Here is a 23,771-nt window from a genome sequence, read left to right on the forward strand (position 1 = left end):
TGAGTATGAAGAAAGCAATGAAGAGTAAAGCAGCAATAAATAAAATAAGCCCATCAAACACAAGCAAACAAAACATGGGGACCAGAAGGAGAAAAGAGAAGGTGGTTCTGTCCTGCTACCAGCCAGTCCGTCCTGTCAGTTTTGGAAATGAAATTGACTGTGGTGAGGGGAGAACTAATCCATCTGAAAGCCTCACCATGAGATCTGGATCCATTGTAGGAAAAAAGAAAGACTCTGAAGCTTCACTGCTCTTTGTTTTTCCAGGGCAATGCACCTCTGCTTCTCCTAGTGCACCAGCTGATCTGTCCAAAATGGGACTTTGGGGATGTGGCCTACATGGCTGGAAGCCGCTGAATGGGTGAACACGTTGCTGATCATGATAGCAACATACAGAGCTTTTATTTTGGAAACTCTCAAACTAGGTTAAAAGCAACCAGCAATGGAAGACATCTGATGAGGGAGCCAGTTAACTGTCAGATCTTGGGTGGCTCCACCGGCACATGACTCCTGGATAGCTCAGTGCTGACAAACCTGCACCATTCCCAGTGGGTGATAGCACAGGGTGCTTCTGCCTGTCTACTTTCCTTCCTATCTTTTTTTTTTATTTTGAATTCTGCCAGTTGCCAAATGTTGCTCATCGTATTAATGCCAGGAGAGGATGGAATGGGATGGTACAGTGTGAGAAGAGATTAGCATTAATCCAGAGCTGGATTCAGTTCAGTCATTACACAGGTGATGGATATTGCCTGTGGCTTTATACCCAGATCTAGTATTATTGATAACTCTGGCTTGGACAGCGGGTTATACTTTGGCAGATCATCCCACCAACACCCAGGTGGGAGACATTTAAAAATGTGATTTCTCCAAGATCTGCCCATGCAGGTCCTGTGCAAAACATCACTTTCCCCCACAGGTTTTAAAGACAGAAGGGCCCGTTATGATCATCTAGTTTGACCTCCTGCATAGCACATGCCAGAGTATTTCACCAAGTAGAATATTGGAGTCTTGAGTGCCAATCACCCCCCCGCTCTAACCACTAGACCCCATTCCCCTCCCCAAGCCAGGAATAGAACCCAGGAGTCCTGACTTCTAGTTCTCCACTTGCTTTAACTCACTGGAACCCCCACTTACATTGCAGAGCTGGGAATAGAACCCAGGAGTCCAGACTCCCAGTTCACCCTTGCTCTGGTTGCTAAACGCCTTTTCAAAGCATGAATTGTGCAGGAAACGCCTTAACACTGGTGACTACCTGAGCAGCCATTAAATGCAGAGCATCCTGGCTATGGCTCCTCTGCACAAATCAGCTTCCTTCTCTTGTGTTTTCCCTCTAATGCAGTGGTTCTCAAACTGGGTTTGCCGCTTGTGTAGGGCAATGCTCAAACAAGCCCCTGGCAGGCCGGACCGGTTTGTTTACCTGCCCTGTCCACAGGTCTGGCTGATCGTGGCTCCCACTGGCCGCAGTTTGCTGCTCCAGGCCAATGGCAGCTGCTGGAAGTGGTAGCCAGTATGTCCCTCGGCCCGCGCTGCTACCAGCAGCTCCCATTGGCCTGGAACAGTGAACTGCAGCTAGTGGGAGCTGTGATCGGCCGGACCTGCGGACGCGGCAGGTAAACAAACCAGCCCGGCCCACCAGGGGTTTTCCCGACACAAGCGGTGTCCCAAGTTTGGGAATCACTGCTCTAACGCATGAGAGCAGGACCATCCTTTTAGCTAAGATGGGGCCTGAAGTGCTCGGTGCCTCCCAGGATCGGGTGCTTTACCCTTGGAGTTCTGTAACCTTATTGTGTGTAATGGAGAGTATTCAGTGCAGGCCCTGATCTGGAGCAGCTGCTCCAATGCGCCCCAGTGTGCTGGAGGATCTGCCTTCAAACCGTATCCTTCTATGGCAAAAAGTTTCCCATGGGCACAGACCCATGGTAATATCAGACCCCTTTCACCCTAGTGTTTGTACTGTGGTGGCACCTCGAGGGTGCCCCCTGGTTCCAAGCACTGCCCGCTCCTCACATCTAGCACTTCCCACTGAATTAACCCTCCCAAGCCCCTGGAAGGCAGGAGGTGGTATTCTAAAAGCTGGACATATTCAGCCAAATAAAATCCCCATAAGGGTTCGCTAAAAATGCAAAGATGAAGTAGCGTCAGCCAGGTCCGTTTGCTTTCCATGATCATCTGACCGCAGGCATTTCACATGCATGGTGGCTAAAGGCAAACTGTAAGCTTGCACTGGTGTATCGAGGGAAGGGACTACCCTCTAGAGGGGGTGGGCCTTTCCTTGCCATGGCCGGGAGCCAGGACTCCCCAAACCCTCACCAGAGCCCTGGCACAGGCACTTAGTCAAGCTAGAGAAGACTCTGGCCTCACGCTGCCCAGCTCCGAACAATGCGTCTGTGTGAAGGTGACAGTGGAAAATTACATTGAAATGCTGCACCCAGCCACCAGCCCAACACTTCGGTGTGGTCCACAGAGCAAGATGTAAAAATGCCTCACATACCCGTCCGGTTTGCACCCTCGCCTTGAGCGAATCAAAGCCCCAGGCACAGGCCTATGGAGCTTGTGCCTTAATCTGGTTCTGTTCAGACGCTCCCTGTAGCACACTCGGCCTCCTCCTGCTGACGCGGGGAGGGGAAGGCAAGGACGGCATGATCTGACCAAAGCCTCGGCCGTGCTGTGCTAATTACGAAGTGGCAGAGGAACGCAGGTGAGTGTTGCGATCCCATTGTGGATGGATTTTGAAGCGTGCAGGCTGCTGAGAAAGTTCAGTCGATCAGCTTCTGCAGCAGCATTGGTATTGAGCGGCTTGCTCGCAGGACCAAGTACTATTTTCACTGAGGCCAATTTTAGCCCCGGGAAAGCAAGAGTCTGCTGGAGTAGCGAGATACGTTGCTACTGCACCTTGGCTACGTTTTCAGCTCTTACTGCACAGTCATTAACAATTAGTGGCAAAACAATTCCTGAGTGATGCATTGGGCTTTTAACTGCGTTACTCCTCTTTGAGGCAATGGAAATACCCAACTATAGTCCAGCCCAATTATCTGGCGTTCCGGAGTCTAAATTACACTCTAATCTCTGTAATACACTTGAGAGACATCCCCTCTGCCTGCCCTGTGTCGTACAGGGCAGCAGGGTGGCTCTTTCAAGGAAGACTAGACATTGGAACAACCAAACGCCAGGGAAGTCAATGACACAACACCAACGAACACTAGCTAAGGATCTAGCCCACTGTGTGGGCCACTAAAACCCCTAGCGCCCGACTTCAGCCCAGATTGGGCTCTGTAACAGCCCGGTGGGGTGTTGCACTACTATGTTTTTCAGCGAATAGGCTGCCTGATCGTTCAAGATGCCAGGCAACTCCAGAGCGTCACTGGGTGAGTAGCGGTCATTTGGCAGCTCAGCAGAGGTGCTCAGCCTCTCACCAGATAGGGCCCTTAGTGTTGTGGAAAGGTGGTCTCTCCACAGGCATGGAGAGGGAAGTCCTCTGTCCATAGGAGAGATACAATCCTGGAGAGTTAAATTCCCACCAGGGTGATTTCTGAGCAACCCTGGAGCATGCAGCACAGTGATAGCTGTAGAGTTCTGACTGATCCACCCTTGTTGCAATACTAAATACCAGAAGAGAGAAGCAAGGCGGACTGCAGGCATATCAAATAACATGAAGGAAACCAAACAGTCCCACGAACAGTTAACCTAGCTGTTCCCTCCATGGGTTTCTGGTGGAAATGGGTGGTATTGCCTTGCAGTGCTCCTCTCCTCAGTATGTTCTTTATCCAGAGGAACGAAACGACAGAGAGACATTAAAGGGCTATGAAACCTGGGGACAGGCAATAAAGAAGAGAAGTTGAAATATGAAATACAAATAGCAGTGTCCACTAAGCGCAGTACAAACATCGCAGATGGACAACAGGTTGGCTAAGTCAGACACACACTGGTTCCCTCATCGCTCTGATTCAATATAAACATCCCCAAGAGACGCCGTAATCTTGCCTTTCAAGTGACACAGACCAGGGTGCTCTGACAAAGTCGTGTGCTGCCTCCTGGCTTAAATAATGAGTCTGAGCCAATCAGAGAGACCAGACCTCTCCTCCAATGGGGAGCTTTGTGGGTGGTGCCATGCTAGCCCCAGTGAGCTGTCAGGTGATGGCTGCCATCGCAGGATGGTCTGGGGACCCATGGACCCAGGTTTGAGACCCGTGAGCCCCCGCAGCAGGAACCCTGCCTTAAATATCCCTTGGTGAGACTATAGCTAAGGAAGGAATTGTAGGGTTTCCTAGAGTCACAGACGTTAGCTGTCTTCCCCCATGCAGAAAGCTGGCTGGAGAACCAAGCCCAGGAGGAGAGTGGTGAAGCGCCTGTAAAAGGAAGTGCTAGTAGCTAGTCTGACTCTGGGGCGCTCTCCCCCTTTCATAGCCTGGGCTGGTTGTGGGGAGCAGGGTGGAGACAAGCCATCGGGCAGGGGCTGGAATTGGCTGACCAGCACAGCATGATTGGCCCGTGCACTCAGCTGGGCAATATAAAGGGGGAAACTGGGCGAGAAGTGTCATGTAAGCAGAACAGGCTGCTGGCGGGCAAACTGAGCCTTTGGGGGCCCTGCCTGGCAGCTGCCAGAGGACCCCTAGCCAGGCTTGGGGTTACTTTTTGCAAATCTGTCTTGTTTGTGAAGACAATAAGCTGAGCCCCGAGGAAAGGGACAGAACACTAAGCTGGGGTGGTGGATTGTCTGTTCCCAGCTAGTGACTAGGGCTGCCAGCATGCAGGCACCACTGCAGGATTCTTCCCTGTAACTTATTCACCTCTAAGCAGTCTGTGTTTGCTTCCACCTCTTGGGGATCATTAATCCACAGGCTCTATCAGAGATTAGTTAACAAGTTGTTCCCATGATTTACTCTTGTTTAATTTAATCCCATTACCAGATGCTTTAGCTGATAAGGTGCAATGCCAGCTCGATTCAGCTCTGCTTTCCATGGAAGGCAGCTGCACATCTTACTGTAGGACACACTAGTTGTGGGCATGCTAGCTGTGCTTGCTGAGAAACATCGCAGCTTCTGGGGGACGGGTCCTGCAGCTGTGGTCCCAGCCACTTTCCTTCCCATTTCATGGGCCAGCCTGCGATACACAGGTGCAGAGTCCAATGAATGCTGGAAGGAAGTAATATCCTTCTCAACAACTCAGGGCAAGGTCAGAGTGCCAGGAGTCCTCCCACTTTGCTGGAGTGTGCACCCACTCACGTCAGGGTGAATTTGGCTCCTTGTTTCTTACTCACAGTAAGAGAGGCTAGTGATTACACACAGGCCTGGAGCTTTAAAGGAGATAGAGGGCTGAGTGGTGTCACTTACCTCCTCTTCCAAGGGATTTTGTAGAGGCACTGCCTGACTGATGTTCTGCCCCTGGGAGCTACTCTTCTCCTTTCTCTGAATTTCTGCTAGTGGTAACCCCAGGGCCAGGGTAGTTCCTTGCAGCAGCCCCCCAGATACAGCCAGGTGGTGTTTTCCAGAAGTTTGAGCCCTCTGGTCCTTTGTTTAAAGTCCCTTTCTCCTCCCACCCATCCTCTGCCAAGCTGGGCTTGTTTCTCTGGGTAGGGTTCTGTGCTAGGCAAGAGCTGTAGTAAATAAAGACCGAGTTGTCTTTGCTACACCACTCAGCAATCCTGTATAAACCAGGGTTTGATTAGGGCCTGTATGTGAATGAAAAACACATGACAGCGATAACTACTATAAGGAGGCAGGGGAGGAGGAAAGAAGATACAATGTGAGCCAGCCTGGCTCTGCATCACTCCTCTGGAACAAACAGCCCCCCGCCCGCCCTTGTAGTGTGTCTGGAGCTGCATTTGTACTAACTCCACCCCCTAGTTAGCATAAATCCCTCTGGGAGGGGCTATCCCCACCTGTAAAACAGGAGTGCCAGGCTGACTCCCAGCCAATGACAAACTCCACTCTTGGCAGAGAGACGCAGCAAGGATCAGGGGGAGTTAATTTCATTTCTAAAGAGGGTCAGACTGAGCTGTGGATTCTTCCCTTGGAAAGGGGAGAAAGAGGCAGAATTCAGGGTAGCCTCCCTGGGGAGGAGCAGCTTTAATTGCAGAGGTTGTTTTGCTTTGTGTAGGAGAGAAGAGGGGTGGGGAGGGGAATGGTGTACACACACACACAGACACACACACAGACACAAGCAGAGCATGCCCCCTCCCTGCTCTGGCCTGCACCTACCCAAGTTAAAAGGAACTGGGGAGGCCAGGGTAAAAGGGAAGGCATCTTCCTTTGTTCTGGAGAGGGGCTTAGATGCAATATGTGGCTCTAGGCTTGGAATGCCCCAGCGTTCGGGGATGTTTGGCTCTTGGATGAAACATCTGAGAGGGCTGCTGGGTAAACTCAGCTCTGGATCCGACTACCAGTTGCCTCTTGTTTTGGCTTCACCTATTCAGTCTGGAGCTCTGGGCGCTGGTGGTAGCGGTAGCACCTACTTGGCTAACCATCTGCAGGCGTGGCCACACTTGGGATTATCATAGGCTCTGCGCACCTCCCCCAGCCCCGACTCCCTACCCACAAAGACCTTTGCAGCACAGCCAGTGTTTGGGAGACACATGGGGAGCGTTGCGTGGGGATCCCCTGGGGCTGAATCGTTGTGTTAAATCGGGGCATGGCAGCCATATAGCTGGAGAGGCAGGGTGGTGGCGCGGAGTGGAAATCTTAGAGGGGGGAACCAGGGTGATGTTGGCAGAACCGAAGTAGGGAGGAAGAAAGCCGTTAATGCTCAGGCCGGTGGGCTTTGACCCACAGGGAGCCAGGGCTCAAATGGAAAATTCTGAACCCCAGTTTCTCAGTGGTGCGGAACATTTGTAGCCAGCCTTGGCAGTGGCAACATACTCCTTGAAATCCCATGCTGCTGCCTGGTGCTGGCAGTGCCTGTCTGGCCCTTGGCGTGTCCAAACCAGGCTTCAGGCCAGAATAACTTCAGTGTCCTGATGTTTTGCTCTATTGCCTCCATGGCGAGTGAATGCCTTATCCATAAATCCTGTGGGGTGCACTGCCTGAGTCAGAATGGGATGCGATCACAATTGTGCTAGTAGCCGATGAGCCATCCTGTGTCTTTGTGCAAGGGTTATACAGGGAAGGGACTATTACTTAGTGGCTAGAGCAGAGGCCTGGGGGTCAGGACTGCGGCGTTCTGAGCTTGTCTTTGCGGTTCTCCAGTGCATTTCACCCAAGGATCTCACAATGCTTCGCAAACACCCAGGAGTCAAACCCCCCAACTACAGTGCCCCTGTGAGGCTTGTGGCTGTTACTGTACTTGGCTAACCCGGGACTGTCCAGTGGTTGCACAGAGGGTCTGTTGCAGAGCGCTCTCGGGTGGTGGTGCCAGCAGCCTCAGTGGATGCAGGAGAGTTTTCCACAGCGTGTTGGGTGGCGGGATGAGCCGGCTGGGTGCCATTCACTGGTTAGGGTGAAGAGGTCGGCGGATGAGGAAAGATGCATTTTGGTAGCTTACAAATGGTTTAGGGCACACTGAGAAACCAGCAGCTCAGCTGTATCCCCTCCGTCGCTCCCTAAAGCATTCTCAGGAAATCGATGTCTAGAATTCCAGGGCTAAAATCAGCCCTGGTGAAGTTCGATCGATGTCCGTGGAGCTGCATCTGTTTACACCTTGGGCTCTGGCCCCAAATTTCAGCAGAGCATGCTGCAGCCTTATTGACAAATCTCCCCCAGCAGCCTCCCATCCAGCATTCTCTGTCTGCTCCATTGTAACACTGCAGGCCTGGCTAATGCTGAGCAAACTTTATGAAACCTGCCCCAGTGGCAAATGCAGCAAGTTCACTTCATGCATGGCCTGGTGATCAAAGCCAGAGTTTGGGCTCTGCTCTCTGGTGGTGAAACATCCATGCAGTGACCCACCACCTCTCTTCAACAGACATTAAGACAGTCAATTACGCTCAGTGATTTTTCATGTGTTTCGGAGCTGGTGGGGTGACACGTTACTGAATTATCTTCTGTTCACATATAGATTTACCTGGCTCTTGTTAGTGCTGATTCCCCACTTAAGAGTCCATAGCTGGGTCATTCTTATTTTGGGGTTTCTTCCCCTTTCATCCCTTTCTGTCCCGGAGGGGGGGAGGGGCTGCTCCACGGTAGCAAATATTAACCTTGCTTTGTCTAATTTGCCACTAATCCCAAATTTTACAGGATCATCCATTTTTCAAAATTGGACAATCCTGTTTTCAGGGCCACTGAATGGCCTTCTGGTATTCTGGGGTGAGCACATGGGTATATTGTGATGGGGCAGAGGGTGGAATTTCCAAGAGGGCAGAACATCACCTGAACTCAGAACACAGAGCAGGCAGTAGTAAAACTGCCGTTGACGTTACTGGGAGCAGAGTTAGGCCGATGCTGAGTGCTCTGGGAAATCTCACCCCTAATGTCACAAGCCAGCCATGATTTCCCATGCCTGACTCTGCATGGTGTGGTGATACAAAATAGCCTTGCTAACTCTAGAGAGATTTGGTGTTTTTCTTAAAGCCCCAGCTCCTGGAGTCAGGTGATTACATGAGACTCTCTGCTTTCATTTCTTTTAAAACTAGGGCTGTCAAACAATTTTTAAAAAATCACAATTGATTAAAACAAAGTCACGATTAATTGCAGTTTTAATCGCACTATTAAACAATAATAGAATACCAATTTAAATTCAGCATAGAAGCATCTCCTCTGGAATGTGGTCTCAGCATGAAGGGGCATACGAATGTTTAGTATATCTGGCAAGTAAATACCTTGCAATGCCGGCTACAACTGTGCCATGCGAACGTCTGTTCTCACTTTCTGGTAACGTAAATAAGAAGTGGGCAGCAGTATCTCCCATAAATGTAAACAAACTTATTTGTCTTAGCGATTGGCTGAACAAGAAGTAGGACTGAGTGGACTTGTAGACTCTAAAGTTTGGCATTGTTTTGTTTTTTAGTGCAGTTATGTAACAAAAATCTTCATTTGTAAGTTGCACTTTCACAATAAAGTAATTGCACTACAGTACTTGTATGAGGTGAATTGAAAAATACTATTTCTTTTGTTTATCATTTTTACAGTGCAAATATTTGTAATAATATAAAGTAAGCACTGTACACTTTATATTCTGTATTGTAATTAAAATCAATATAGTTGAAAATGTAGAAAAATATCAAAACATTTATAATACATTTAAATTGGTATTCTATTTTTAATCTAGGTAATTTGTTTCATGTTAATTGCTTGAGTTAACTACTATTTAAAAATGAAAGTTTCTGAGACTAGTGGTTGCAGAGTAAAGCCTGCAAACAGAGCAAACCCTAAAGGCTCAAAAACCAGAAGGTAAAGGCCTCATGATTTCGGGGGGCCCGACACATGACTTCAAATGCTTGAGGCTAGCATTACCCAGGCTGCAGTGTCGAGGGGCAAAGCACTTGTGTTCCAAGTGTGAACAACAAAATGTGTCATCCCTGCCCTGGAGAAACCAACTCTGCATATAAGGTTACTCTGCTGCTCCATCCCCAGGTAACTTGGGAGGTGCTGCTCCATCCAGTCCTTTACAGATTCTGATTTGTTTGGGTGGAAAAAAAACTGTTGGCTGGACACAAACCCACTGAGGTGGTATCTGACCTCTCCTGTCCACTGATGCAGCCTTATTAAGTCACCTTTCCAACCCACTTGAAATAAAAATTGTTTAATTATGGGAGCGATACTGAAGATCACGGGGGTGTAGAATGTGATCACTGCAGAATATGACTGGTGAACAGAAGCTTTGGGCCATTAGCGTTACTTCAGTGGTGCAGTAGTTTTTTCAGCCTTTGCCCTCAACTGTTAGAAGCCTGTTTTAGTAACAAAGATCACAGGGATATTTCCACTATAGTACTTCAGTCTTCAGCACCACCCATCCCATGATAGGGGGGTGGCCACTAGAGCTGGAATTTTCAGATGCGCTCACCTGGCCTAAGCCAGCAATCCACAATCACTGCACCTGAGATGGTGCAGATCTAGACAGGAGCCAGTCTCTCTTCCCCAAGCTACACCCTACAGCTTGAGACATAAAATGGTGATGGGAAGTGCCACAGTAATTGACATTCCATTGCATTCATTTACAATGTCTGTTTAGTGCTTACATTTTGAAAGAAGACCTTTCTCCCCGCTGGAAGGAGGGAGAAACGTCTAGCTCTAGGCTTGATGCAACCTTAAATATGAGCGGGAAGAGTCTTTGAGGTCAGGGCTCTGATGCTGTGAAAGCTTTGCCTAGTGGTTAGAACATGTTGGGAAATGTGGGGTTCTGAGTGGAGTGCTTGGAGAGCAGAGGGGTCCTGCATCTCACAGAGGGAGCAAAAGTGTACACACCAGGCACGGCATGAATGGGGAGTGGGGGGTGGGAGAGAGAGAGCCCATTGGAGCAGAGAGGAAGTGAGAGCGTTCCAGAGGGTGAAGTTGAGATGAATGTGAGAACAAAGGTTTTGGAGCCATGGCTTGCTGAATGTTTCTCTCAGATACTGAGACCTGCGCTAGGTAACTGTCTGGCTAGAATCAGCTGTGGACATGAACTACGATTAATGGCCCGGAACATTTCCTGTTTCTCTAGAGCATAGTGAATCCAGGCTTCTTTTACGGGGCATTTAAAAGCAGCTCACAAGGTGCAGGTGTCTTCCTTTGATCACAGTGATCTATTTCTCTACTGCCTTCAGAGTGAGAACAATTTTAAATAAAATGAATTGGCCCAGTTGCTAGAACTCGCATGTCAGCCAGGGGAGGAGTGGTAGAAAAATGCAAGTGAAAAATCTGGATGTGATAATAAATCTGTACGGCTCTGGCTAAAGTCAGTGGTTTAAATCCTGCCTTAAAAGCAATTAACTGGTGTGCAGGAGGGCAAGGAAAGCTCTAGGGACTGACTGGCATATTGCACTGCCACTACGCTCAGGCCAGCTCGGGCTGCTGGACAGAATGTTTCCTAGAGGACTGTACAATCAGTCCCATTGCCTGTGGATGGATATTTCTAATTATCCTGCCAGGTATAGCCAGGCAAGTGTCCTTCTCTGCGACTTCTGGAAGCTTTAATGAGGGCATAAATTTGGACAGGAATAACTGGCAAACGGGCACTGGCTGCTGCCAAGGAGTCTTGCGATCTTCCCAGAATCCCTCTCTCATCTCTTAAGTATTCAGCTTCCAGTTGCCTCTGTCTCTTTAGGAACAGGAGTGATCCCTGCCTCTCTGGCTTCCTAGTTGTAATATGAGCAGGGCCGGCGCTTCCATTTAGGCGACCTAGGCGGTCGCCATGGGCACCAGGATCTGGGGGGGGTGGGTGGCAATTCGGCGGCGGGGGGTCCTTCCGCGCTCCGGGTCTTCGGCAATTCTGTGGCGGGTCCTTCACTCGCTCCGGGACCCGCCGCCGAAGTGCCCCGAAGACCGGGAGTGCGGAAGGACCCCCCTGCCACAGAATTGCCATCAACGACCGGGAGCGCGGAAGGACCCACGCCTAGGGCGCCAAAAACCTTGGTGCCGCTCCTGAATATGAGCCACGTTGCTTGGTCAGGACTGGCTGGGTCTGTTGGCTGATCAGAGGTGTAGAACTCTGCCCTGTTCCCATCGCTGTGGCTTTCTGGCCCATATGCTGTGGAAAACTAACTTAAAATTCACTTTCTGTGACTATTTAAGCACCTTAGCTTAGAAACGTGCTTTCCGCAGGCGATCAGAGGAGTGAAACAAGAGGCTATAGAAAGTGAACACACGCGGGGCAGGAACGCAGCTGAAGTTAATTCATTTTAAAATTTGAACAAATATTAGAGGCGCCGGGAAGAACAAGGTTTTATTAAAGACACTGGTCCTGATTCTGCTGTCTGGTACAGCACTACAAAATGCTGAGTAGAGTTACCAGGTTGTCAGGGGGTTCGGAAAGAGGATCTCTATACTCCTGTAGTGCTTCCCATCAGAGAATCTCTTTATTAGGTTTTTTAGTTTTCCCGCTTCTCCCCGCCCCAGGTAAAACAGATGGATTATAATGAGTCTTGGATAGGGAAACTGAGGCACAGAGGTTGTGAGTCAACAGAAAAGCCAGGAATAGATTTGCAGGCTCGGTGTCTGTTTGTGTGTCAGTGGGATGCTGGTGCCAACTGGTGGGTTCAGCACAGTCTCTTAGGCACAAAGGTGCCAGTTAATGTTGCCCCCTTATTTTCCAGGACAGCTGGTAAAGTCAGACATTGCAGAGTGGGTACCTGGCTGGCCCAGTGAGGAAGCATCTGCCAAAGATAAAGGAACAAAGACATAGCTGGAGCCGTAAGCTGGTGGAGCAGAGCGCTGCTGCTAGTGGCAATGCTGACTGATTAGCTAGCATGCGGGCAGCAGCCAGCTCTCCCAGGAGCTGCACGTCGTTTCCCTTGGAGCTTTCTGGTAACATCTTGGAGCAGAGCCCATCCCTGCCTGTTCTGGATTAACACCCTCCATTAACAGGGATGGAGCATTCAGAGAACTCCAGTATCTCTGGCATTTATGACAGGGTCCTTGCTGGGACCCTTCAATCTGCTCTCCATCTGCATGACTAGCAGCTCTTGTGCTTTACCGTAGGCGCGTCGCCCTTCTTAAGGGTGCTCCGGAGACCAGCGCCCTACTGAGGATAACAGGGTTACAAGGAGCAGCCGGCGTGGATTTGTCCGGAACAAATCATGCCAAACCAAACTCATTTCCTTCTTGGACAGGGCTAGTGGACAGGGGAAGCAGTAGATGGGATAGATCTTGTTTTATAGTAAGGCTTTGATACAGTCCCACGTGATGTTTGCTTGTGTGAATTAGTGAAATGTGGCCTACATGGAATTACTATGAGGTGGGTGCAGAGCTGCTTGACAGTTGGTACTTGGAGAGTGGTTATCAGTGGTGGGCCGGCAAGCAGTGTTCTGTTCCTGGTGGCAATATGAATCTAGTGGGGTCCCACGGGGCTCAGTCCTGGGACTGTTTTCATTAATGGGTTGGAGAATGGAGTGGAGAGTGTGCTTATGAAAGTTGCAGATGACATCAAGTTGGGTGGGGTTGCAAGCACTCTGGAGGGCAAGATTAGAATTCAAAATGACCCTGAGAGAATTGATCTGAAATCGACAAGATGAAATTCAGTGAAGACAAGTGCAAAATACGCCACTTAGGAAGAAAAATCCAGCAGGCAAATGCAAACTGGGCAATAAGTGGCTAGGCAGTAGTACAGCTAAAGGTGGTCTGGAGGATACAGTGGATCACAAACTGAAAATAGTCCACAATGTGATGCTGTTGCCAAACATGGCAATATAATTGTGGGGTGTATTAATGGGAGGGAATTGTCCCGCTCTACTGGACACTGGTGAGGGCTCAGCTGCAGGACTGGGCCCAGTTCTGGGTGGCAGGCGTCAGGTAAGATGGGGATAAATTGGAGACAGTCCAAAGGGCAGCAACAGAAATGAGAAAAGGTTTAGAAAACCTGACCTAGGAAGAAAGGTTGAGAGGACTGGGCACGTTCAGTCGTGAGAAAAGCAGCCCGAGGGGGGACCTGATAAGTCTTCCAGTATGTTAAGGGAAGCTATAAAGAGGACGAGGATCAATTGTTCTGTGTTCCAGATGGAATCAGCCAGGGAGATGTAGGTTAGACATTAGGAAGAACTTTCTAACTCTCAGGGGAGTTGAGCTCGGGAACAGGCTCCCCAGGGAGGTTGTGGAATCCCTGTCGCTGGAGGCTGGACAAATAGGCTGTTCTCTAATGGCCGGGGCTCAGCTTGTCCTGGAGCTGCTGGCTGGTGCGAGCAGCGTGGGGCCAGGGCAGTGAGCAGAGTCCATGGGAGTGACTCTGCCCACTTCTGGGGTGGTGCAGGCTGGCTGTGAACAGCCCCCAAGAGAATTCCCTGCAGGAGCAGGTGCTGTCTTGGGCTGCTGTGGGTGGTCCCCCGGCCCAGGAGTCTTGGTGTAAGGGGGTGGGGCCATAGCACATGCCCCATGGCAATTCCAGCTTGTGCTGCAAGCCAGAGGCAGTGCCAGGGGGCTGCGGTAGCTTAGAGCAGCCCCTCAGGCTGCCAGAGTTACACTGGGAGCTGTCTTGGCCCCGCAGAGCCCAGAATCAGGAGGGCACAACAGAGACTTAAAGCCCCCTCAGTGCAGCCCATCCATGCTCTGTGCTGAGCCTCTGCCAGGGCGTTCCCTCCTGCCGCGGCCATGGTGGGACAAGCACGTCCGCCTGAATTTCCCTCCTCCAGGGTCTCCAGAAATAGTTCAGAATAGTCCCAAGTGAAAATATAGCCCTTGTGGCCTTCCTTGGTTACAGCAATCCCCTGCCCATACAGCATAACCAAGCCCCACAAGCCTAGACCAGAACTGCTGCAGCACAGTCTAGAGCGGTACGTATGGTACGACACACGGCCCCGGCATCCCTCAGAGCCTCCTCCCCTGCCCTGGGCTCGGACAGCCACCCCCGCTTCCAAGTGGAGTGCAGCCCCGTCTTCCCAGGAGCACCCCCTGAGTCTCTCTGCTGGGAGCGTCCTCTTCAGGGGCGCACCGCTCACTCCGCCCGACTCTCTCGTGGGTCTCCTGGGCCCAGCTCTGTGATGTGGAGATGTCAGTGGCTCTGCCACGTTGCCGCTCTTCTCTGGTCCTGTGTTCCGGCTCTTGGAGCCACCCGGCATCTCCCTCTGCTGCCTTCAGCCCTCTGGCTCTGGCCTAGGGACGCCAGCCGGCAAGCTCCTCTTGCTGCTCCCCTGCCTTCAGCTGTCCTCCAGGAGCCACCTTCTGCTTCCTTCCCAGACCTTCCACAGCCCCCAGCTGCTCTCATCTGCCCTTCTACCGGAGCCAGTCTGCTCAGCTCGGCCTCTCCCTGTCTCTGATTTGCCCTGGTCCTTTCTAGCCCCCAGGTGCTGCCCTGCCCTCTTAACTGGCCAGATGGGAGACCTGCTCTGGCACAGGGGTGCCGGCCCCGTCCTGCTTTGTTTACTGGGCCTGGCACAGCAGGCAGACCTGGGTAGCGCAGTGATGCTAGACTCGAGCAGTCCTTCTGCTTCCCCGAATGCAGCTGCGTGGGTGGGTCTGGGACAGACCTCATGCACCCTGCCCTGCGCACACCCTTGCAATCCGGCCCTTGCTGAGGACAGGAATAAGAATCTGCGTGCTGTGCTGAATGGAACAGTCCCATCGCTGGCAAACGGCAGGGGTGGTAAGTATTCCAGTTCCTTATGACAAAAATACATAAGAAGAGCTCTCTAGCACTTCAGAGTTCCTTTCATCTGAGGATTTCCAAGCGTGTGGCCAATAATGCCACCCACTTCACAGAAGAGGAAGCAGCGTTAGCGAGAGGTTAAGTGACTTGCACAAGGTCGGGTGTGTCAGTGTGCTGCTAAGAACAGGACACTGCTCAGTCCCCTGCTGTAGCAGAGACAGGCCATCTTCCAGGCTGAACCAGCCTAGTCACTAATGTTCTTTAAAGTTGTGTACTCGCATGGCCAGGCTACTCTCTGCTTGGCTGGAGCATGTCTAGGCCTGTTCTCTGAGACAACCAAGATGCAGCAGGTCAGTTCGAATACAAGGAGCAGGTCCTTCTGTCTTGCCACTTACCATCATCAAACTCTCTTTTTAAGCTGTCTGATAGAGTGAAAATCAAGAAATGGGAACTACTCACCCAGGAACAATATCTGCAGCCCTGAAACTAAAACCCCCGTGTGGTGGTGGGGGGCTGGAGCCATGTTACCTTTGCCTGGTAGAACTCTCTCTACCTGAATCTGCTTGGACAGTCTATTACCAATTCCAGCATTTGTGGGATTACAGTAGTATTACCGTGCTCTGAAAATCCCGAGCCACGCCACACCCACCTGTCTCTAACTCAGATGCAAGACATTTGTTATCCAAAGCCTTCTTTACGTGTGAGATGATACTCCTCTCAATGTCTGGAAATGCAGCTAATAAATACTTATTACTGTGAGCCTTTTCTGTGTCTGAGGATAAACCTATTAAACGATCAAGGGTATAGTACATCTTTCTTTTCTAAATCCGCTTCGGTGAGCTGAAGAGAGATTTCCTACGCCAGTCTATCAATCAAGTGCTGAAAGTGATTTCTATAAGTTTTTTACCCATCTGGTGGTCTTGCATGTTGACAGATTAAAGCAATTAAAGAAGGGGTCTCTTCTGCTTGATGTATGTAATATCATGCTGCTTTCTTTCCTGGAGATGAGTAGCAGCCCCCCAACTACCCAGATGCTTTCAGAACAGTCTGCCATGTAATTTCTGTATGGTAGAGTTTCTTGTGGAACTAGTGTCTCCTGTCTTTGACAGGCTTGATGCATTCACTTTTATCATGAGGAGGAGGAGGCTGGGCTTCTGGTTAAAACAGAAGGGGCGTGGGAAATCTGACTTCAGTTTCCTGTTCTGGTCCAACCTTCTTGTACACATGACAATACAGTTCCCTGCAACTCTTTTCTGATGTGTCTGAACCTTTCCTAACAAGCTTTTGTGTTCCAGCAAATGCAGCCTTTGTCTTTCTGAGGGAGTTTTTCAGTAATGGCATTCCACCTACAAGTGGGATTTGACCAGCGGGATTTGATCACGGCTCTTGTGGGTGCTCCCATGCAGCGAGCCATAGCAAAGGGTTATGCACGACTTATGTCCCACAGAAACTCTACCTAAGCCTCATGCTGGTCCTCTGCAAAGGAGAAGTTGCCCTATCTTTGTACTATAAGTAACCACCTCCATCAATATCCTTCGACTATTTCAGTGCATTTCTCCTTAAAAACAAATGCAGTTATCTTTCCAAAAGTGGCAGGGGCTTTAATGATTGGCTCACGTGTTGTTTTGAGTGATTTATCAAACTGGATTTATTTATTGATTATATTGTATCCAAAATGAGCGAGGTGCTTTGCAAACACTGAGCAAAACACACTATGCTTCCTAAGGACCTTCCTAAAGGACCTAGCCATTTTCCTGCCTCCATTTCACCGCTTACCCCTGCCAGAAGCAATGGTGTCTCTGTCTGCAGAGGAAATGAGTGTGTGCATAGCAAATCTTCTACAGCTATCCTTAAAACGGCTAAATGACAACATGCATCAATTGTTTCTTCTCTGAGGCTTTGATTCTGTTCTCCCTCCTTCGATGTAAATCAGGACTAATTCTGTTGAAACCAGGGGAGATCAACATCAGGCCCTGTAGCTTGAGTTCAGATGGCCACTATCAAGAAGACCTAGGTGAATAATTTGTAAACACATTCCTCAAAGAACGTATTTAAATATCCTGGAATTTTTTTAACTGTTATTTCCCCGCACCACACTAACCCTGCTCCACTCACAAATATGGCAGGGTCAGAATTCACTCTTGCATTCAAATTAACATTCATTTATATATTTTGGGCTCTTTGTCCAACTCTGCCAAAGTAAAACAAAACAAGACCCCCCCACCTCTACCTTTTAAAAGTTTGTCACCCATGTTGATGATAGCATCTTCTACCTGAGGAGTTCAAAAGAGATTTAAAAGTGGTTTCTTTCTTTCCTTTTTCTCAGGGACAATTGTGAAACTGACCACACTAGTTTCAGTTCCTCCTTTGCAAGCACATACAGAATGCTGCTGTGGTTAAATTTCCAGCTCTGCAGGCAGATTACCTAAATACTCCAATTAACCAAGAGTTTTATATATTTTTAATTTAAGGAACCATTTCTACTGGGTTTTCCCAGAACTTCTATATGGTGCTAACAAACCTAGATCTGGGGCTGAGATTGCTAGCTGTGTAGAAGTCTGTTTCTCACAGTCTCCTGATTATTAAATGTTCCCCAGATTTATATTGGGTCCTGTAATGTCCATTCAGACCTCACTAGCAGGAACACATTCCCCTCCCTGTATCTAAGGCTTGGACTACACATAACAGTTAAGTTGGCATAGCTGCATTGGTCAGGGGTGAAAAATCCATCCCTTTGAATGACACAGCTAAGCTGGCCTAGCTGCATCTATTCTGAGGGTTATGTCACCAGGAGAATGCTTCTGTCAGTGTAGCTACCATCATTCAGGGAGGTGGTGTTCCTACACGGACAGATAAACCCCTTCCATCTCTGTAGGCTGCGTCTACACTATGGGGTTATGCCGGCGGAGCTACAGCGCTGTAGATGTGCTGATATAGTCTTCGTAGACAAGCCCATAGCCTATGTTGTGCAGGGAAGTGATGTTCCTGGACTGATATAAATCTTCTGTCGGTGTAGGCTGCACCTACATGTAGCTGATTTAGTTGGGGATTGGTCCTGCTTTGAGCAGGGGGTTGAACTAGATGACTCCCTGAGGTCCCTTCCAACCCTCAGATTCTATGATACACTCTGGGACAATGCTGGTATAGGCTCTGTAGTGTAGACACAGCCTAGGGGACTGCCTCCCTTGTGGTGTGACCTGCTGCAGTTGATCAGTGGAAGCACTAACGATGGATCCCCCTCGTTTATAACTCTGATTTGAAACTGTCTCCCTTTTTCTTGATTTGCCAGTGCCCAGAACTGGTAACGTTCCAGGCATGCTGCTGAAGCATTTGGGGGAGTGGATCTTTACTGTTGTTTGTTCATTACAGTATGTGTTGCAATAGCATCTAGAGCCTCAGTCAGATATTGGGGGGGGGGGGTCCATGGGGTAAGCACTGTACATCAGTGTTGGAAAATGACCAGCCCTGCCCCAGAGGACTTGCAGACTTGGTTCATGACCGGATGTAGCAGGTGAATGAAAGATAAACTTGGGAGAAGGGGATGAGGTGATTCTATTTTCATGTAATAATAGTAGTCTCAGTTTGCCATCTGCTGGCGGTGTTCTGTAAGCGCAGAGAAACAGGCATTGCCATGGTATTTAAAGGAGGCTGGGGTGCTTGTCCTGGGAGAGGGGGCAGGGTGGTTTGTGTAGGGTCATGTGTTGAGATATGGAGTCAGGACGTGGGGCCGGTCTGTTTGTTTATTCTGTGGCACGGTGATTTTTCCAAGGAGTTTGCTGGAATGACCTGGATGGGTGGGTCACAAATCCATAGTGCGAAAGTTAACGATCCACTCTGTGGTGACTTTCAGCAGAGGGTACCATGGCAATGAGTACTGTGGGCACAAAATGTGTGATTAATAACAAATCCCTGGGAGCAGCGTTTGCTGCACAGTACGGTTTGAGGCGCTACAACAATGTAATTAATTAGCTGACAGAAATAAGCAGGCATTTCTTTTTGCAATTTTTAAATGATCTGTTTATAATTACCGAGCAAGCATCTGAAATGCGTTTTAAGTTCTAAATAAGAAATGCAGCTGTCACCTGCGTTTAATGGCTGGTGTGACGGTCAGGATTTGCTTTCATTTTAACTGCCCTGAGTTAGGGCCTGGATCCACAATGTGACTCAGGCGTTGCAATGCTCAGTGGCACAACACCTCATCTTTAGGCATCTACAGTTCACTGGAACAACAACAGTATCCACAAACCCTGAGTTAGGTAACGAGGCTCCCTCTCCAAGGCATGGGGAGAGACAGGTGCCCACAGAGCCAGCACGCTCGGTGTGGCGCTGCCTAAGCTAGTCAATGGGAGATGTCGATGAGAGGCAGGTGTGCTGAGCCCCGCCCCTCTCTCGGGGATAGGTGCCAAGGCTGGGCTGCCGGGGGAGGGGGGGGCACTTACCTCTGCTAGCATCCAGGAAGAGAAACCCCGTCCTGGGGCCAGGCAGCGTGGGTGCCTCAGCCACTCTAGCAAGAGGAGGAAGTGGGGGGAATGGCTCCCTTTGCAACTTTGAGCCTTCGCCCAGAATGTGGGAGACCCAGCGGGAGAGAGGAACTGAACAGGGGTCTCCTGCCTCTCAGGAGCATGTCCTAACAACAAGGCTATAGGATAGTCGGATGGGGGTTTCCCTTAGTCTCTCCTGTTTTAAAGCTGTTCCACTTCAGAGAAATAATTTAAATAGTCAATGGAGCAAGGGACTGGTCCCTGGCCCCCCCTGCCCCACAGGTGCCCTAACCACTGGGTTATATAATTTCCCTCCCTCCCCTCAGCCCAATCAAAATTCCATGAAAAGAGTTTGTTTTTTGGAAAAGTTCCTGACCAGCTGCAGTACTAGACAGCTGTGCTCTACTTGTGCGCTAAGTATTTATATTACCAGAGTATCCAAGCACCCCATCTGTAATCTAGGTATTATCACAGCACCCCAGTGAGGTAGGGCAGTGCTATCTGCCCCTTGTATAGATGGAGAATGCAGCCCCAGAGAGAGTTTCCCATGATCATGCAGGACGTGTGCGGCAGAACGGAGACTCAAACCCTGGTCACCTACGTCCCAGGTTCGCACCTGACCCCTGGTCCCATCCTTTCTCCCTACTCCTGGTCCATAGAGCACGTAACGTGTCACCTGATGCTGGCTCTGCCTCATTCTCACAGCTGGGTTTAGCGGCATCCTCTCTCACTGTTACAGTGAAAACTCTGGATCCCCCTTGAGCTCTTGGGGAGAAATTCACCCCCATGCACTGCGGCGGTGCAAAGCCTATGCTCCTATTCCATCCCATGGAAGCCCTCTGTCAGTACTGCATTGGGGATGGTCACACAGAGCAGAGGGAGGTTTGGCAGACTCCAACGAAAGCAGCGATAGGTGATGGTTTGAAGGGCAAGGACTAGGTAGGTAAGCAACTCAGGGCGTGCTGCAATCCAGACTGAAATTCACTCCGTGCAGCGGGTCAATATGGGGCCTGTACACCACTGCCATAGGCTCCAGCAGGGCAGAAACTGCCCCCCAGCCTGGCTGCATTTCAGTGATGCTGTACGGTTCACCCTGATGAAAGGCGCCATTTCAGTGTGTTTCATATTAGGAGTTTTGCTTCCTGTGGAGAGGTTTCCAGGCTGATCTCTAGGTGAGGGATTTTCCCATTCTGGGCACTTTCTTGAATTGAAGGCAACTTTGTCAATAGTGCTTTTCAGACAGCATGGGAGCTGTCCTGCCCTGAGTGTGGAATTCACTCCTGCAATGAGAGCCGGTGGTAACTTTGACCTGGCCGACATACCCATGGTGGCAACTAACTTGTAGGGCTTCCAAAAAACAATTGATGAAAACCCCAAAGAATCATTTTGTCTGTATAAGTGCAAAGGAGTAGCCTGCTAAACCAATCGGTCTCTGAATGATTCCCTGTGTCAGTAATCTGACCCCCTCTTCTGAAACACTGCAGTCTGGAGAGAGTGTGGTAGGCATGTATATTAATAGGGGACAGGGTTTTCCCCCCAGAGACACACTTCTTCCACCAGCTTGTACCTATTGCTTTAATTGGACCAAGTTCATCACCTTAATCCCCCGAGACCAGAGGTGCACCAGGGTTCTGTTGCTGCTGTGAAATGGAAACTGAGAAGCCCTCCGGTGGCACTGTTTGCTCCCCAGGGTGTGTCTGCCTGGTAGGAATAACTATAGTAAATGGGGAACAGCCGCCAGGCTGGAGCGAATCCTGCCTGTAACCCTTGGCAGGCAAGGGTGAGCGTGCAGGGCAGAAGGGGAGGAGGAACTGGGGATGTGGACTCAGCGCAGCATGGGGCTAGGCAGCGGTTCTCAAACTTCATTGCTCCGCAACCTTCTGACAACAAAACTTACTACACGGCCCCAGGAAGGGGGGCTGACGCCAGAGCCTGCCGGAGCAAAGCACGAGCCCCACTGCCCCGGGTGGGCAGGTCAGAGCCGAAGCCTCAGGCCTTCAGCCCTGGGCAGGGGCCTATAACCTGAACCCTGCCACCCAGCGGTGAAGACCTGGGGCTTCAGCTTGGACCAGCTGGTGGGGCTCAGGCTTTGGCCCCAGCAAGTCTAACGCCAGCCCTGGCGCCCCCATTAAAACAGGGTCGCGACCCACCTTGGGCTCCCAACCCACAGGTTAAGAACTGCTGGGCCAAGGAACTGCAAAGCCAAGGTCCCTTGGGCATGCGCCATTGAGAGCTTTGAAGCTGAGCTCCCCACTGGTGGCCGTAGGCTCCACGTGTTTCTGAGCCCCCCCCGTGAGTCCGGTCACTAGGGCCCTGCCCTTGGGGCTTAGCCCCCAGCTGAGTGTCCAGCTGGGACCCAGCTAAGCGGGCCGGTGCCCCCAGCCAATGGGAACATCGTCTTCAAAGGTTCGACAAGGCGAGATAAACACTGGCCCGAAGCAGAGGCCAAGGCAGCGACCAGCGAGTAGCGGCCCAAACACCGGGTGACCCCCCCCCCCGCCCCCCAGGTCCCGCGGGGCTCTGGCTGTCGCTTGTCAGCGGAGTCCAGGGCCGCAGCCCTGGGCACTGGCACCAGTGCAGTGGGCGGGCCGGGGCAGGGCACAGGGCTGGTTCTGGGGAACGGGTGTAAGGGGCGATCCTGGCTCCCGCGGTCTAACCCCCTGCGCCTTGTCCTGCCGCCGGGCCGGGCCGGGGGCGTTATCTCCGCCCGGGGCTGGGCCCGCGGGGCTCTGCTCCGCACCGGGTCCCCTCCCGGGAAGTCTCTCCCCGCGGCGGGCTGGGCTCCGCAGCCCGTGCCTGGGCGCGCCTGTTTTCCCCGGCGGTTCTCCCGGCAGGGGGCAGGGCTGGCGCTTCCCAGAGCCCGGCCCCTCCCCTGGAAAGTCCCAACAAGCCACGTCGGAGCAGTTCCGAGGGCTCGGAGCAGCAGCGGCTGCGGGGGGCGCGCAGCCCTCGCCGCGCTCCGCCGCCTGCGCCCCGGCTCCGGGCGGCCCACGGGCGGCTGGGGACGGGTCGCGGTTCCCCGCAGCGGCCCGGGGAAGCCCATGAGGACCCCGGGGCTGCTCCTGAAGAAAGGCTCGCACATGCTGCAGTGTCTCTGCGGAAGGCGCCTGATATCCAGCAACAGCCCAGGTGGGGCGCGGTGGGGGGATTTCCCTTCCCTGGGGGGCTAGGTTCCTCCCCCCTCCCCGCCCTCCGGCCCCGGCCCCTGCTCTGCCCCTGCTCTCCGCTAGCCCGGCCCGGGGCGGGGGGTGCCAGCCCCTTCCTTACCGGCCTTCCCCCCTTGCGTCTGGAGGGCAGCCGGGGGCGCACCGCCACCCCATCGCGCCAGGTTCCCGGGCGCTCCCCCGGGCGCCCCTCGGCTGCGTCTCAGGGCTGGCGGCTCGTTGGGAGCACGGGGGACACCGAACAGGTGGCTGGCAAAGCGTCTTCTGCCAAAGAACCGAGAGTGGCTTGTCCAGCTCCCGCTCCGGGCCAGTCCCGCTCTCCTGCGCAAGGGGATCTGCCCTTGGTCCTGAACCTCGCTTCTCCCACGCCCTTGGCAGAAGATCCCATCGGGTCACTCTTTGGTCTCGGACCTGGGAAATCTAAGGTTAAAGCGTCATAAGCTTAGTTTGTCCGGGTGTCCTGAGAGGAAGATGTTGTTTAAGGTAAAATAGTCAAACTACCCACGTTGATTTTGTTGTGGCTTTAGTGTGCCTGGCGAAGAGTCTTTGACACAAGTGAGAAATAGTTCAAAGCTGTTGTGGTTCAGACAGGCTTGGGGGTTTGGGAGGGGTGAGGTTTTTTGTAAAATAAACTGTAAACTCTTTCTCCCCTGCCCCTCCCCCGTGGCTGACTTTCTTGCATTCCGAAAACCTACAATTCTGCTTTTTCTATAAAGCAGTTGAATCAAAATAAAATGAACATATTTTCCCTCTTTCCATAAAAATCAGGATTGTATTTTTAAAGAAATATTTCTGGTGTCCTAAGGTCTGTTAACTGCTTTATCTTGTACCTTTTAAAACAGAGACATATTTTTGTCTTGAAAACGTGTGTGACTTCTCCTAACACTCTTGGTGGTAGGTCCGTGGATCAAAAGACAGTACGCCCCAAACAAGTCACTTTTTTATTCATTACAATGCATACTTTTCTGGAAGGCATTTTTAAATA

General features: G+C 51.1%; 1 protein-coding gene and 1 long non-coding RNA gene across 3 annotated transcripts in view; one reads left to right on the forward strand and one right to left on the reverse strand.

The window, feature by feature from the left end:
* Positions 1 to 23,771, forward strand: part of FGF12 (fibroblast growth factor 12) — a 297,604-nt gene that overhangs the window by 106,119 nt on the left and 167,714 nt on the right. The gene's annotated exons all lie outside the window — the stretch shown is intronic.
* On the reverse strand, positions 1,676 to 5,780 carry LOC120372451. Of its 2 annotated transcripts, none has more exons than XR_005584975.1 (3): positions 5,328 to 5,780; positions 4,902 to 5,097; positions 1,676 to 3,805 (listed from the first exon to the last, which is right to left on the reverse strand). It is a non-coding gene; the product is annotated as an uncharacterized LOC120372451 (long non-coding RNA). The 2 variants fall into 2 exon arrangements; XR_005584974.1 differs by having other exon boundaries at positions 4,902 to 5,129.

This window comes from Mauremys reevesii, linkage group 9, assembly GCF_016161935.1.
Source record: "Mauremys reevesii isolate NIE-2019 linkage group 9, ASM1616193v1, whole genome shotgun sequence".
NCBI classification, from domain to species: domain Eukaryota; kingdom Metazoa; phylum Chordata; order Testudines; family Geoemydidae; genus Mauremys; species Mauremys reevesii.